Source organism: Callospermophilus lateralis, chromosome 18, assembly GCF_048772815.1.
Source record: "Callospermophilus lateralis isolate mCalLat2 chromosome 18, mCalLat2.hap1, whole genome shotgun sequence".
Lineage (NCBI taxonomy): Eukaryota > Metazoa > Chordata > Mammalia > Rodentia > Sciuridae > Callospermophilus > Callospermophilus lateralis.
The window spans coordinates 38896380-38911247 of NC_135322.1; positions in this window are offsets into that span (position 1 = coordinate 38896380).

Genomic DNA, 14868 nt, shown 5'->3' on the forward strand with positions numbered 1-14868 from the left:
CTCCTGCTCCTCCCCAAAATGAAGATCCAAGCAGCTGGGTGGGCAGAGGCGGAGGGAGGTGGACAGTCCATGCACACGGGAAGCCTCAGCTCTCGGTCGGTGTCCTGTTGCTTGGGTTGCCCAGGGTCTGAGCCCATGGTAAGAGCGGTCTGCAGGCCGGACAGCGCTCAGCACCCAGGGGCTGAACCAGTTGGGCGCTGAGACCTTCTCCTACCTTGAACCTGGAGAGGGATGGAGACTGAAAGCCACCACGGGCACCCTGAAAGTCCTTTCTCTGTCACACTCACTAACAGATGAAGGGGCCCAGAAGCCAGGGGACTCACCAAGATCCCTCAGAGACAGGTGAGACCCCCAGGTGTGCCCACCTACATAAATGCGCTTCAAAGCATTTGCACTAATACAAGCTGGCTCAAGCCGCGTGCCTCCAAGGCACTGTCACAGAGAGTTCCTTGTGGCCTCATCTCACAGGTCAGCCTAAGGCAGCTGCTCGGGTCACATGACTCATTCCTCAAGTGGCTCCATCTGGATCTGACCCCAGCCAGGCTCTGAGGTCTTAACCCCTGGACCCTTCAATGCGCCCTCGGGTGGCCGTGTTGGGTGTGGTTCAGGTGGGAGTGCCTGCGTGGGCCTGGGCAGCCTGGGCCCCCACCAGGCCACTTGGACCGAGAGGAGTTTATTTTACAAAACCAGAGCCTGCTCGTTTCAGTTTTCGAACATGAAAACTGCTTCTAATTCCATCGACAAATACCGCACGCTCTGAGCTACAATTGGCAGGGACGCCTGAAGGCCCCCGTCCACATTCCTCCCGGTCACCAGCGGCTCAGCCGGAGCGCAGCCATCATTCAGAATTCAGCACTCGGGTTTCATAAGACAACATCAGGGAGGCCACCACCACCGCCCTCGCTCCTCTGTGGCCCTGGGAAGGGGGCCCAGCTTGCAACCCGAGCCGCCGCCTCCGCCTGGCCCCTGCCCAGGCTGGGGGCCCAGGTTGGCGGCCTCCTCCAGCCCAGACAAGCATGGGCTCTGTCGGAGTGGGGCCCAGGGCCACTGCCCACGCGGGCACTGCCTCGCTGCCTGGCGCAGGGACAGGCAGGTTGGTGTATAAATATGCACCCAGTGGTCCTCTCACCTTCCCACTGGGATCCGGCATTGCTGTGGCAGAGGGACAGGAACCCATTGGACTGAATGATACCATTGAGGGTCACCAGCATCGCCTTCATGTGAGGGACAGGGTGGCAGCCGACTCTGTGTCCGCGTGGAGGGGGCTGCTGGGCACCGTAGTCGTGTGCTCCTGACGGTCTCTCCAGGGTCACCACTCTCTCTATCCTCTAATCTAGCCTCGGAGTGTACTCAGGGGCATTGTTGTGGAGCCTGGCTTTTTAATTTACTTTTTATTTATTTATTTTGTACCAGAGATTGAATTCAGGGACACTTGACCACTGAGCCACATCCCCTATTTTATTTAGAGACAGGGTCTCACTGAATTGCTTACTGCCTCAATTTTGCTAAGGCTGGCCTCCAATTTGCAATCCTCTTGCCTCAGCCTCCTGAGTGTCTGGGATTACAGGTGTATATCACCTCTCCTGGCTCAGGCTCTGCTCTTGAAGCCCCCAAAGCTTGTCTGTCAGCTGCCCTCTCCTTGGCAGATCTTCCTGGTCCCTTTGCCCACAGCCTGGTTGTTTAGTACTCACCCTGTCCTGCTCCAGCCTCTACTGGGCAGGTGTCACCATGAGGCCTCTTGACCAGGCGGCTGTGCCCACCCCACTGACTGTGAGCAGGCACCTCCACAGCCCACACCTGCTGCTTTCATCAGACGCTGTCCTTTGCTGAGAGGCTGGGGACATCTATTCTTCTCCCAATGAGTCTCAGGCAGCGGAATCTCCCCTGGTTCTGCTTTTAGGGAACCTGGCTGAAGTTAGGGGAAACCCAGTAATTCCAGAGGCTGGGTAAGTCTGCTAGTTATTTTTTGTTGTTGTTTGTTTTCAGATTGAACAGTTTGTTTTTCTATTTAGTACAGTAGATACTTACTGAGCCCACAGTCATTAGCTGGGATGTACATGCTAAAATCACTCATATCTACACACAAGAGCACATATAGGCATGTGTATTTACACATACAATCACGGGGATTGAATTTTTGGTCACTTGACCACTGAGCCACAGCCCCAGCCCTCTTTGTATTTTATTTAGAGATAGGGTCTCACTAAGTTGCTTAGCGCCTTGCTTTTGCTGAGGCTGGCTTTGAACTCTAGATCCTCCTGCCTCAGCCTCCGGAGCCACTGGGATTACAGGAGTGCGCCACCACACTGCGCTCACCATGCACACGTCCGCACATGCAGGGTCCTAGCACAGACATGTTCACAGCACCTGCACCACCACGGGGGGGCTGCAGTTCAAGACCTCCAGAGGATACCTGAAACCATGGGTGGCCCTGAGCCCTCTGTGCATTGCTCTCTCCCACACACGCGCGCCTAGGACGAGTGTAATTTGTAAATTAGGGACGGGGAGGGGAGAGATGAACGATACCAACCAATCATCAAGAAGAACAGTTATAACAGCTTAATATAATCAAAGTTATTTAAAACTTACGATTGTTTTTTCTAGACATTTCTTAGAATTTTCAGACTCTGGTTAAGCACAGGTGACTGAACTGCATGAAAGGGAAATCGTGGATGAAGGGAGACGCCCGGGCGTGTACAGATTAGCACACAGCCCACACTGGAGTGCAAGGTGGGCGTCTCTGGGTCCGTGGCTACGCTCAACGTGATCCACTGCAGGCCCACACGTCTCTAACCCCGAGCCCTATCCATTTCCGTGCACCTCGGTTCATTTTGCCCGGAGTGTGGATGAACTCCGACTCTTGGGTCAAGTGGGAGCTATTTCCTGAAGAGGAGTCACACAGCTGATGAACTGCACCCCCACCCCCTCCCCGAGTTTCTCCCCGGCCCAGTGGGAGGAAAAGTTGTTGTGCTGGGTGTCAGGCCCATTAGCCTAGATCAACTCTTGGCCTCCTGTCATGATTAATGGCAGAATAGTGCCGTTGTTGCAAAAAAATCAGTCATGCCGCGAGGAGAGGCCTGAGATGATATCTAACACCAGGGGACGGCTTATTAATCTCACTTCTGGAGGAATCCCTGAGTAAATCAGTCTCCTTTATTAATGATATTTCACTCGGCTCCGCGAGACATCTTTTATCCAGCAGAAGGGCAATTATCTATTTAGGCCAGGAAACAATATTAGTTACTGCCTCAGCCCCAGGGCAAGGAGCCGAGCCAGGAGATACTCAGAGGGCCCCTGTCCCCAGACTGATGGGTGCCAGGTCCTTTAAACCTCCAAGTAGGTTGTTTCCCTCATGGCTAGGGGGCTTGAGGGGTGGAGTGTGTGTGTGAGAGAGAGGGAGGGAGAGAGATGTGGCAAGAGGTGCGGGGACAGACGCTTTCCTCCTTGGTGAGAACACCCCGTGCCAGCTTATTTATTCATGGAGCATCACTGAGCAGCTACTTCATGCAAGGCCGTTGCCAAGGTCCTGGGGCTCCCTGGAATGAACAATGCCTGGCTCTCATCCTCTGTCTAGGAAGCATTTCTGCTTCCAAAGTTTGTCATCATTGAATCCTTGTATGATTATAGTTTGGGGAAGTTGGGATAAGACAGCAGTCCATGATAGGGGAAGGGGGTATTTTCTAGATTTAAATCACTGTATGTCTTTGTCTCCCAGAGGGCAGGAAGAACGAGGGCCTTAGCCAGATTACCAGGAAAAGTACCCAAATCTGACCATCTCAAGGCATATTTGGCAACTTGCCATTTCTTGTCCTCCTCACTCATTCAGTCACTCAATAAGCGCTTATGGAGCACCTACTGTAGGCCTGTCCCTGTGCTAGGCTCTAGGGAATCACCCATGGATCAGATGTGACTCCTGCCTCCTAGATGTGTAGAGCTATGGGAGGATTTGGGTGGAGAAACCAAGCAACTGTATAAGGCAAAAAAGAGTGAGTTCTAAGGGTGGGCACCCGGCCTGGGCGTGTGTGTTGGCACATGTGAGTGTGGACAGGTATGCAGAATCACAGAGGGGATTCCACAGGGCCAACCGCGGGTGGACAGCTGTCCTATCTGACCTCCAGCCTGGCGCTAGCCCCTGATGGGCTCTGGGTCCTTACATCCGCCCCTGCGGGCCAGGCCAAGCCTGTCTTGAGAGGCAGTCAGAGTGAGAGCCACTTCAACGGCGGCTGTCTGAACGCTCAGTCCCATCTGTGTTCACAGGCTCGGCATGTCGTCTCTCTGGATGACTCAACCTGGGAATTTGGGGACAGAGTGCTTTTCACCTCTGGGGGAAGCCTGGCAGAAGCAGAGACCCTGGGTACTCTGCGCACACCGGGCACAGCAATCACGGACGCACCCGGGAGCTTGCTTTTCCCTGCCAACCGCAGAATCTCAAGCCGCTTAAGCTCCGCGCGCCACGCGGGAAGCGCTCTCTGGCCTCTCTTGCCCTTGGCCAGCCCCGGACATTTCCTACCCACTGGAATCTTCTACCTGCCTCCCGGAGCTCTTCCCGTGGGTCCTTCTTGTTCCCAAGTCTGCACTGCCGGACTGGCACGGGGTAGGGACAACTCCAGGACAGAGAAGGGATCTGAGCCTTCAGGACCGGACTCACCCGCAGCCCGGCGACTTGTGCCACGGCCTGGAGGGAATGTCCTTGTGCTGGGGCCACAGAGAGCAGAGGAAGCGGATCCCTGCTAAGCGGCCATCAAAGCATGCAACCCCCTCAGCTCTCCCCTAGGAGGGAAGCACAGCTCGGCTCCCACTGCAGACTTGAGAGTCCGCCTTCCAACCCAGGACTGAGCGGCGCATGCGCTGACCACCAGGCAGCACTGCCGGTGTCCCACTCAGCTCCTCTCCCACCCCCAGGACTTAGCCGTAGGAGGCAGCCCCTCCCGCCCTCCCCGGCCTCGGTGGGTCCTGGGCAGGGCGTCCGGCCAGAGGATCCTTCCTGTGGCAGGGGCTAGTGCAGGGAGCCCAGGCCGCAGGACCTTGCCCAGGGTGTGGGTAGGGCCCGTTGTGCCCTGGTGGGCGAGGGGACGCGGAAGCCCAGCCCCTCTCCGTCAGCACTTTTGCTGTCCCCCCAGCCCTCCCCAGCCCTCCCCAGCTCAGTAATTAAATAAGTCTCTGGAAGAGGAGTCTGTGCCGTATGGCATAAAAATCTCTCTGAACTACCTATATTTACCCCTGAAAGTGAATTCTTTATAAGACCCGGGATATCAAAGCGGCCAGGGATCAAAGTCGTTTTAATAAGCCAGCGAGTGCGCCTGCCCGGCCTGGCCTCCCCCGCCGCCCTCCGCGGAAGGCACTTAGGGCGCCCCCTGGGCCACATTGTCACCGTGATTGCTCACCGTGCTGGCCTTTAAGGGGACAAAAGGACCCTCCCCACTCTTTCCCGGGGCGCTGCCCACCCTGCCCCACGCAGGCTTTGTGTGCTCTGCTGGCCCCTCCCAGGCCACTGTCACTCCCAGGTCACAGTGGCGCTGTGCTGGAGGGCGGGAGCCGGGTGCAGCTAACTGGCCCATCCACTTGTTGGGTCTTTACCCAGCGGAAAAGGGCGCCTCGCTAAACGTTGGAACAAAGCTGGAGAAATGGTCCCCTTGGGGCCGGTTACTGGCAAGGGGCTCAGGGAGGCTTTGGTGTGCTGGTCACGCGGGCGGGTTCAGTTAGGAAAGCTCACCAAGCCGGGCCATGAGGACACAGACGGGCACTTTTTTTTTTTTTTTTTTTTTGGTGTGTGTTATATTTGGACAAAAAGATCTCAAAAGTGTGAGCATTTCGCACAGGTCTCGGCCTGCCCAGGTTCCCCCTGGACACATTCCCATGTGACTGCTCACAGTGGCAGGAGGGCTCCTGCCTGTCCCCGCCCCCTCCCCTGTCCATGTCCCACACCTGCCCGCCTGCCCCGTGAGAGTTTCACTGTGAGCTCCCTGGTCAAGGGCACCTCTCCTACTGTGCTGTTGGGGACACTGAGCCCCGGGGTTGCGAGCTGGGTGCTTGAAACCAGATCCATGTTCTTGGTTTAGACTCCTTTTCTTCTATCCAGGATGGGCCCTGGGCCAGATTCAGCCGCTGGCTGTTTTGTCAATAAAGCTTTATTGGAAACAGTCACATGCAGTCATTGATACACTGTCTACCTTCTCCTGGGTGCCACACCGGCAGCATCCAGCTGTGGACACCGAGGCTGTCTGCGGCTCGCCAAGCCCCACAGAGGAATTCTTTGGACTCTAGAAAAAGTTGGCTGACCTTTCTTTGATCCTATCTCAGCCGTAAGCCCCCCGAAATCTGGTCAAGGACTCCCCCATTCAGCACTGTGCTGGCCTTAGCACGGGGGTTGGAGCAGAAGTCAGGATCCGCCTCTCTAGAGATGGGTGAGGATAGGGAAGTGTGGGTGTCGGGGGCAGAGTCTTGGCCTCTCTGAACTTCAGTGCAGCACCCCAGCCATCCCTGTGGTGCTGCAGAGAAAGTCCTGGGCAGTCACGTGACTAACATGTTCTGGAGGCTGTAAAGCCTGAGCGTGGGGTGAGCACTGCAGAGCCCTGGTCGCATCCTCCCTTTCCCTTATTGTTCCTGAGCACCGTGAACTGCACGCAGCCACCTTTTTTTTTGCTGTGGGGGAAGGTTCTGGGGATGGAACCCCGGGTCTCACACATGCTAGGCAGGTGCTCTGCCACTGAGCTGCACCCCAGGCCCGGGTTTAGCACTTCTAATGGATTATTCTGTTTAATACTTATAGCCAATCTTTGTGGTGGGCGGTCGTGCAGGGGATAGCTGTAAATCGGTCTCCTATTTTTTGAAGGTTGTTTGCCATTAAGGTTGTGGCGATTACTATTCTGCCCATTTTACAGACGTGGAAATGGGAGCATTTAAGGGTTGAAGAGGCTCCGTCCATCGGTCCATCACAGCTTCTTGACCGTCTCATGTGCGTCACAATCGCTGCTCTGTTTTTTGGGTCTGGGGAACAAAACAGATGACGCTTCTTTCAATCAACTTGCCCAAGGTCACCCAGTGAGGAGGCCCTGAGAGTTGAACTTGGCTCTGTCCCTATGAACCAGTGGACCCCACTCTCTTGCTGAAGAGACAGGAATGGGCAGGAAGCAGTGGGGGTCAGAGCCCGGAGCCCCAGCTCAGGCCACCTCTCAGATGCCTTCTCTCAACTTCCACCCAATGACCCGTTTCCAGACCTTGGCAATTGGATGCTGCCCTTGAGAGGTCCCTTGAGAGCTCCTGGGAGCTGCGCATCTCTGTTTAGCCACCTCGTGGACTGGGGACCTGGAAATAGGCCAAGCGGACCCCTCTGAGTTGAATCCTCAAGGCTCCTGAGGTCTCCTGCAAGATGGTCAACTGAATTCCCCAACCCTGCAGCCACCTGGTGACCCTGAACAACCAGCGGGGGACTCAGGGCCCTGGGACTTCTTTGGGATTTGGGTGTCCACAAGTGGCCAGATGATGGAGAATCCTGTCACTGGGGCTTTGAACGTGACCCTGTCCTGTAACAGGTGGGTGAGCTGGAACCTGGGCCCAACAAGACTTTCGCCCCAGGACCTGGTGTGGGTAGATCCCTGACGGCCTTGCCCTCCACCCTGCCCGCCCCCAGCCTGCTGCTGCAGCCCATCTGCCACATCCCCGGGCCTCTCTGCTCCTGGACGTTGGACGGCCCAGTGGTCTCCCCTCCTCCCCTGGCCCCCACCTGTGTACAGGCCACCTCCTCTCCCAGGAACCCCCCACGTAGCTTTTCCAGGTCCTCTCCAGCCAGTGCCCCTGTCCTTCCAAGCCTTGCTGTCCCCACCCTGCCACCTCTATCACCTGCACCCACCACAAGGCATGCCCCAGGGGCCACCAGGAGGCTTTTCCCCTGTCCCCTTCCCCCTGGGGACAGGGGCATCACTGGGTCAGCAGAGCCAGCACAGGACCTGGTCAGATGAGGTGGGCAGAGCACGGTGGTCTTCCCTGGGTCCCCTGCAGCTCTCGGCTCTGGGGAAGGAGAAGAGAAATTTGTGTGCAGTCGGTGGACAATGGAGGGGGGGCACAAAATTAGGTCCAGGTGCTCTTCCCTCCCAGGCGCCCAAGGTACTTGAGACCTGGGCAGGGGGGCGGGGCAGCAACCTCCCAGGGTCCTTTCACCTGCCTTTTCCTGGGCTTCTTGGGCAGAGGTAGCTCGGTCCCATTCGTCCTTCCCAGAGGGTCTTGAGCAAACACACGGAGCAGGGGTAGGAGCTCCTTTTGTGGCAAGAACAGAAGAGAGCAGAGGAGACATGGGAGGTCTCCACAGCAGCCAGTAATAATAGCAAGCACTTACTCTGGCCTCACTGAGTCACGGGCTCTAGCTTAGCCCATCACCTCTATTAGCTTATTTGAGCTTCATTATAAACTCACCAAAAAGAATACTACCTCTTTTCCACAAAGAAACTGAGGATCAGAGAGGTTTAGTGACTTGATCAAGTCACACAGGTGAAAAGCAGTAGGGCCAGGGTCTGGCTCAAGAGCCTGGACAACCCCCTCCTGGAATGCCACACACACGCACACACACACACACACACTCACACTCACACACACACTCACACTCACACATACAGCAGCAGCAGCAGCAGCACTGTGAGCAGTTGGCCCATCAGATTTTCACAAATCTCAGGAATGTGGTCCTTCACTTAGGGCTGAGACTAGGATGAGGCAAGACTCAAGGAGGCACTCACTGTCAGGAGCTGCCTCTGAACTGCAGGAGTCCTCAAAGTGTCTCCTTAGATTTTGTGTCCTGGGTGCCCTTTGATGGCTGCCCTCCCGCAATCCTAGGCTGTTTCCATCTCATAGATGAGGAAACCGAGGCTCCAGCCCAGGATGGAAAGCGCTCAGGAGCATGAAGCATGCTGCTGGCAGAACTGGGAGCGAGGCCCAGGGTTGCAGGCGGCAGAGCAGGCGCGGGCCCTGCGGGGTGCAGAGACCTGAGGTCGGCTTGACTGCAGGAGGCTCCCCTGGGCCTCCCCCAGCACATCTCCAGGAGCCTCCAGCCGGGTTCCCAGCCTCCCTTTCCTCCACCCAGTCTCCCTCTCCCCCTCTCCTGCAGAGCCAGCGTGGGCCCCAGGCCCTCTTCCCCCTCGGCCTCCTCTTGCCAGATTCCAGCTCCAGGGCCAGTTGCCCAGGCTCAGAGGAAGGCACAGCTGGTTGAGGTTAGATGCAAAACACGCAGCCTGCAACCTGAGCGCTCCTCTGTGCTCCTCCACGGCTTCCCAGACAGCAGGAGGCTCAGCACCCAGAGGGGCCTGGCGGACCTCCCAGAGGTGGAGGAGACCTATCCTCCTAGGTCTCAGTGGAGGCTGAGGTCAGCCGGGACTCCTGGTGAGGCTCCCCAAGAGTCAGGGAGCGGCCCAAGGGCATCCGCATGACCCTGTTGGAGCCTGGTTGGAACCCAGCTTGGGGATCCAGGCCTTCCCTCCCTGGGGGAGGGGGAGAGTGGAGGAGACTTCCTCACGCCATGCGTCAGTGATAAGTGTGCGTGGATCTCATCTGAACCCCGTCTAGATCAAAGTGCGAGTTTTTTTCCTGGTTAGGCTTTTAAAAAAAATGACTTTCGGGTTTTCAAAAGAAAATGTTCTGCTGACTTAGACATCAATAGCTCACTTAAAACTTGGGGAATTGCACTATTAACATTTTTTTCCCTTTTTACTGGTCTTCCCCCAATCCTTATCCCCTCAGGGTCCCAGGGGGCAGAGCCCAGGTACCTGGGGCCCTGTGCTCTGTGGGAACAGATGCTCCCTGCAGACCCCCTGCCGGGTCCTTACCAGGCTCTGCGACTCTGAGGTGCAGACACACTATTGTCTCCTCAGAAAAGGGGGCTTGATTGTCCCCCTTTCTTAGGGTAACTGAAGAGGCACCCTGATGCCGGTTTGCAAGGTCTGGGTGAAAGTTGGGGAGAAATTGAATAACCTGAACTGTTAGGAGATTGCAAGATGGAGAGGGAGCCCCCGCCCCCCAAACATAAATAGGCCAACACAATGGATCATTTCTCCTGGCTGAAATTTCTTTGGGATACCCACCCCCACCACTCAAAAAAAAAAAATTGTAAAAAATGATAAATTGGGGTTTTGTGTGTGTGTCTTGTTTTAAACCAATATGATCTCAATTCTTTTGTGAGCTTTGAAAGTCCATGCGGGAATTTCCCCCCTCGCTGGAAATACCCCGCGTCCGGGCCTCATGGTATGTGATCTCTAATAAACTTCAAAAGAACACCTTTGACATTTTAGATAACTTGCAAATGATGATGCAGAGAGATCTTTTGCCACTACAAAGAAAGAACAAAAGAACCGACATGAAAGAGAAATCAATAAACATATGGCAATTAATAAAACATTTTCTATGAATACCCTACAAAGAGTTTTACAACGGTATAAAAACCCAACAGTTGTTTCAATGTGGATTTAAGAAGTCTCAGCTGGCGTATTAAGACATCCGCACGGAGCAACACACAGAAAGGCACAGAGGAATCAGGGCCAAGCCGGGCCTTGTAAATCCATCAGAGGCAGAGGTGCGGATCAGATGGCGAGATGGCCGCACGGGGGCCGGGCATCGGAGCGGAGCATTCCATCTCAGGCACTGGAAATGCGAGGTGGAGGGAGCCACTGTTGAGCAAGGCCATTTGGAAGTTGGGCTGGGGTCCCTCAACGTCCAGCCAGGTCCTGTGTAACACACCTGGACACCTCCATCTTCCCCCTGGCCCGTCTCTCAACCGTGTCTATCCTAGAGCCAGGGTGGGATTCCACGAGCAAAGGAGTTGGGTTTTTTGTTTTGCAGGGTTGGGGACGGACCCGCATGCTGGGCCAGTGCTCTCCCACTGAACCACACCCCGCCACCGGGCCCCAGCACAGACCCTCAGGATGGAGTTCGGCTGCTCTGAGGACCCAGGGGTGGAACGCAAGAATTCCCCACCGAGTTCTCTTTCTCCAAGTTCTGAGCTGATTCCTGCCTCTGCCACTTCCAGGTCACTGAGTGGCTTTTAGCGATCGCCAGGGCCTCAGTTTCCTCTTCTTGCAATGGGGACAATGCCGTCTGGACACACCCTGTCCCCGCTCACCCAGGCTTACTGGATGCTGGTGGTTGGAGTATGAACCTCAGAGCCACATCTTTGTGCAAGTGGAGGGGAGAGGAAGGTGACCCCTTCTCAGCCTGGGCAGACCGGGGCCATGCCTCCTCCCTTCCCCACCCTCTCCCCCCCCCGTGGCCTTCCAGTGAAAAGAACCCAGGGTCTTCTGGCCCTTTGTGTATCAAGAAGTTTCTCCTGGGTGTCCCTTGCAGAAAAGGTGGACGGAGGACTCCTTGGAGACTGGCACAGGTGGCCCCCTGCAGCGCACCCCCTGGGAACCGTGAAGCTTGGGTGGCAGATGGGGCTACTCGAGGATCTTGGAGGAGGGTTAGAACCCAACAGCCCTTGGCCGGGACATGCACATGACCAGACAGCCGGAGAAAGAGGGCGTGGCAGAAGAGAACGGGCAAACACGCAGGCGCTCCTGTTTCTGTGCAGAGGAATCCCGTGCTCCACTACAGAGCGCACACACAGATACATGTGTGTGTGCGCGCACGTGTGTGTGTGTGTGTGTGTGTGTGTGTGTGTGTGTGTGCATCTGAACAGAAGCAGCTGGCCGAGCAGAAAGGCTGGGTTCAAATCCTTGGAGATGCTGGGTTCAAATCCTTGGAGACCTTGGCTGCGAGTTCCAGCACCCATCTGTAAACTGGACCCTTGATCAGGAGCTCCAGAGGGTCCTCATAACCACAGGGCCATGTGCGCACGACCTACAGGGTCCTGCCCTGCTGAGTCAGCTGAGTGGTGACAGGCTTACAGCCGCCCCTTCTCCTGAAGGGGAAGACCGTGGGACCTGGATCTGGCCTCCGTGTGGCTGTGACCTCCTGCCCTCTGTCCACTAGGGTCCACCCCCTTGCTGCAGCAGAGACCCTCTGAGTTGGAGGCTGCCATACTCCACCTGTCCCCACCCCTCTTATTCTGCCAGTGGCCCTCCTAGGTCGGGGTGACGGCCATGTCTCCAGGCTGGGAGCTCTGGGGCAGGCTTTCCTGCCCTGGGCAGCTTTGAAGGGGGCACCAGCTTCCTTATGCTGGGTAAAGCTCTTCCCCTGCTCTGGGGTCTCAATTCCACTGTGCCTTAGAGTCAGCTGGGAGGGACGAGACCCTCTGAGGACGGATCCAGACAGAGCACCGCTAAAGCACCCGAGCAGACTCGGCCTGCTGGCCCTCTCTAGCCGACGTCCTGGTCCTGGGATCTGCTCCAAGGTGACCCCTGGGGCAGGCAGGAGTTCTCCCTGGGAGGGGTCCCAGTGGCCTCTGGACGAGGATTGGCAAGGCGCTAGGCAACTCAGGGAGTCCCTGTCCCTAAATAAATACAAAATAGGGCTGGGGATGGGGCCCAGTGGTCACATGCCTCTGAGTTCAATTTCTGGTACTCGATCCCCAAAAGATCCCAGATGTGATTCTGTAGGGTGAAGAGTAACTGCTTCAGAGTCACAGAGATCTCGGTTTGAATCTCAGCTACACCGTTTTTATTGCTCGGCAGATCTTAGCAAATCTCTTAGTGCCTTGGTTTCTTCATCTGTACAGCGGGGACGACCACATTGACCTTCTAAGGTAAGACGAAGACTCAGGAGCACAAAACACGTAGCCTGGGATGTGCTCCACAGCCAGACGTCATTGTAAGGGGACAGATAATAATAACAGTGGTAGCTGCTGTCCTCCTCCCTGGTCGTCTCCATTGCTGGGCTTTGACTTCTGGCTCTCCTTTCCGGGTTAGGGTCCCCTAGAGGGCGAGGCGGGTGGAGGCTGGCCAAGATATGTGGTCAGGAGCAAGAACCAAGGGGCCCTCCCTCCCTCGCATCTGAACAACCCAGAGCTTTTTGCTGGGTCAGGGACTCATCCTTGGATTTTGTCCGTAAGCAGCTTCTCCTACAATTGCCAGAGGCCCACGCTGGCCGGAGGAGCCCAAGGAGACCCCCAGGGTGGCCTCTCCTCCCCTGGGGGACTTACCCACCCCTGATGCCCAGCAGGGGGTCTGACCTCCAGGAATCCCATGCACAGGAGCCCTGGGGACAGCATGAGAGTCCTTCAGGTTCATACCTCGAATTGTGCTCGGGCAGCGAGTCCCGTTCAGAATCGGGCTGGGCGCTCTTCAAGCCGCTGCCAAGCCGTGAGTGCCATGACCAGGGTTGCCTGTTCCTCCTGCAGCTAGCCCGGTTGCTGTCCGATGCAGGCCACGTGTCGGCGTGTCCCCGGGTTTTGTGGGCACTGGGGTGGAGCTGGGCAAGGGCAGACCACCGTGGCTGAGTTTCTTCCCAAACCTGCTGATGTGCCCATTGTTCTCGTCCTTGTCATCGCACAAATACGTTGAGCATCACACCCACCAACGAAATGAGCCACAGAGCCAAGGCGGTGGGTTCCAGGTAAGTCGCAGTAAAGGCAAATTTGGAAAGAAAATATGTTGTCAAATTGGAAAGGAACAAAAGAAGAACCCAAAGGCAGATAAACAGGCAAAATCGGCTTCCACGTTGCTCTGCATGTGCAAGAGGACTCAGGGGACGGGGCAGGGCTGGACATCGTAGGGGAACACTGCGGCTTCCTTCACACAAGAAGGCGGAGGGATAATACTCTAAGAGATTCTGTGGTCCATTGTGAAAAGATCAGTGCATGCCCATTCACCTCTCTGTTTAAATTAAATGCTTCAAATAGGAAAGCATACATTGTTTCTGAAGATTTCAGACCCATTTTGGATGACTTGAATTCCTAATCAAGCTAATCAGAAGCTTCTGGCCGGGCGCAGTGACACAAGCCTTCATCCTAGCGGCTGAGGAGGCCGAGGCAGGAGGATTGCAAGTTCAAAGCCAGCCCAACTCAGTGAGATCCTGTCTCTAAATAAATTACAAAACAGGGCTGGCGCTGTGGCTCCGTGGCTAAGTGCCCCTGAATTCAATCGACCTCCTGAGGAGGAGTCGATGGCTAACCTATTTTACAGATGGAAACACAGAAGCCTGGCAGCATGAAACAGCTTGTTCAAGTCTCAGTACTGGTGCAAGTTCAGGATCCAGCTGTCCTGTTTGTGGTTCACAGAATTCAAAGATGGTCCCCAAGATTCCTGCCCCCACTGATATACACACCCTGTCCATCTTCCTCCTTTGGAATATGGAAAAAAACCTGAGATTTTATTCTTATAATTAGGTGACCAATTGGATGACTCCGGGTTAGCCAGAGGGAGATTATCTAGGGTGGGCCTGGCCTAATTAGGTGGGGATAGAGGTGCAAGAGACGTTTCTCCTGCTGGCTTCTGGGAAGACGAAATCCCCTTGAGTTCTACAGGAACTTTAGTCCAACCACCACCTAAACGAGCTTTGCACAGGACCCTGCAGATCAATTGAGACCCAACCCTGGTTAACCCATGGATAGAGGTCTCGGGTGAGGACCTCAGCAGAAGATACGGCTGCCCCTACCCAGGCTCGGGGTTCAGGAAACCGTATGATCAATCAGTGTGACTCACTCACACCGGCTGCTCAATTTTTGTGGCTTGGAGCACAACAAGACGAAAACCAATGTGGCCCCCAAAGACCTGTCCTTCCCTCTACCCCTGGGACCTTCACCCCGCACCTACCACATTGGATCTTTCGGGCCTAGGAGACAGTGGCAGGCCCAGCCAAGGTGACTCCTTACTTCTGAGTGATGTCTTGGTTTTAGTCCAGGAAAATTAATTTCCCATATAAAATTCAATTTAAGTAAATTATTAGGAAGAAAAGTTCCCACCCCCTTCCGCTCCGGGGGAAGAGCCCTGCCTTAGCTGCGCGTCTGAATTAAAC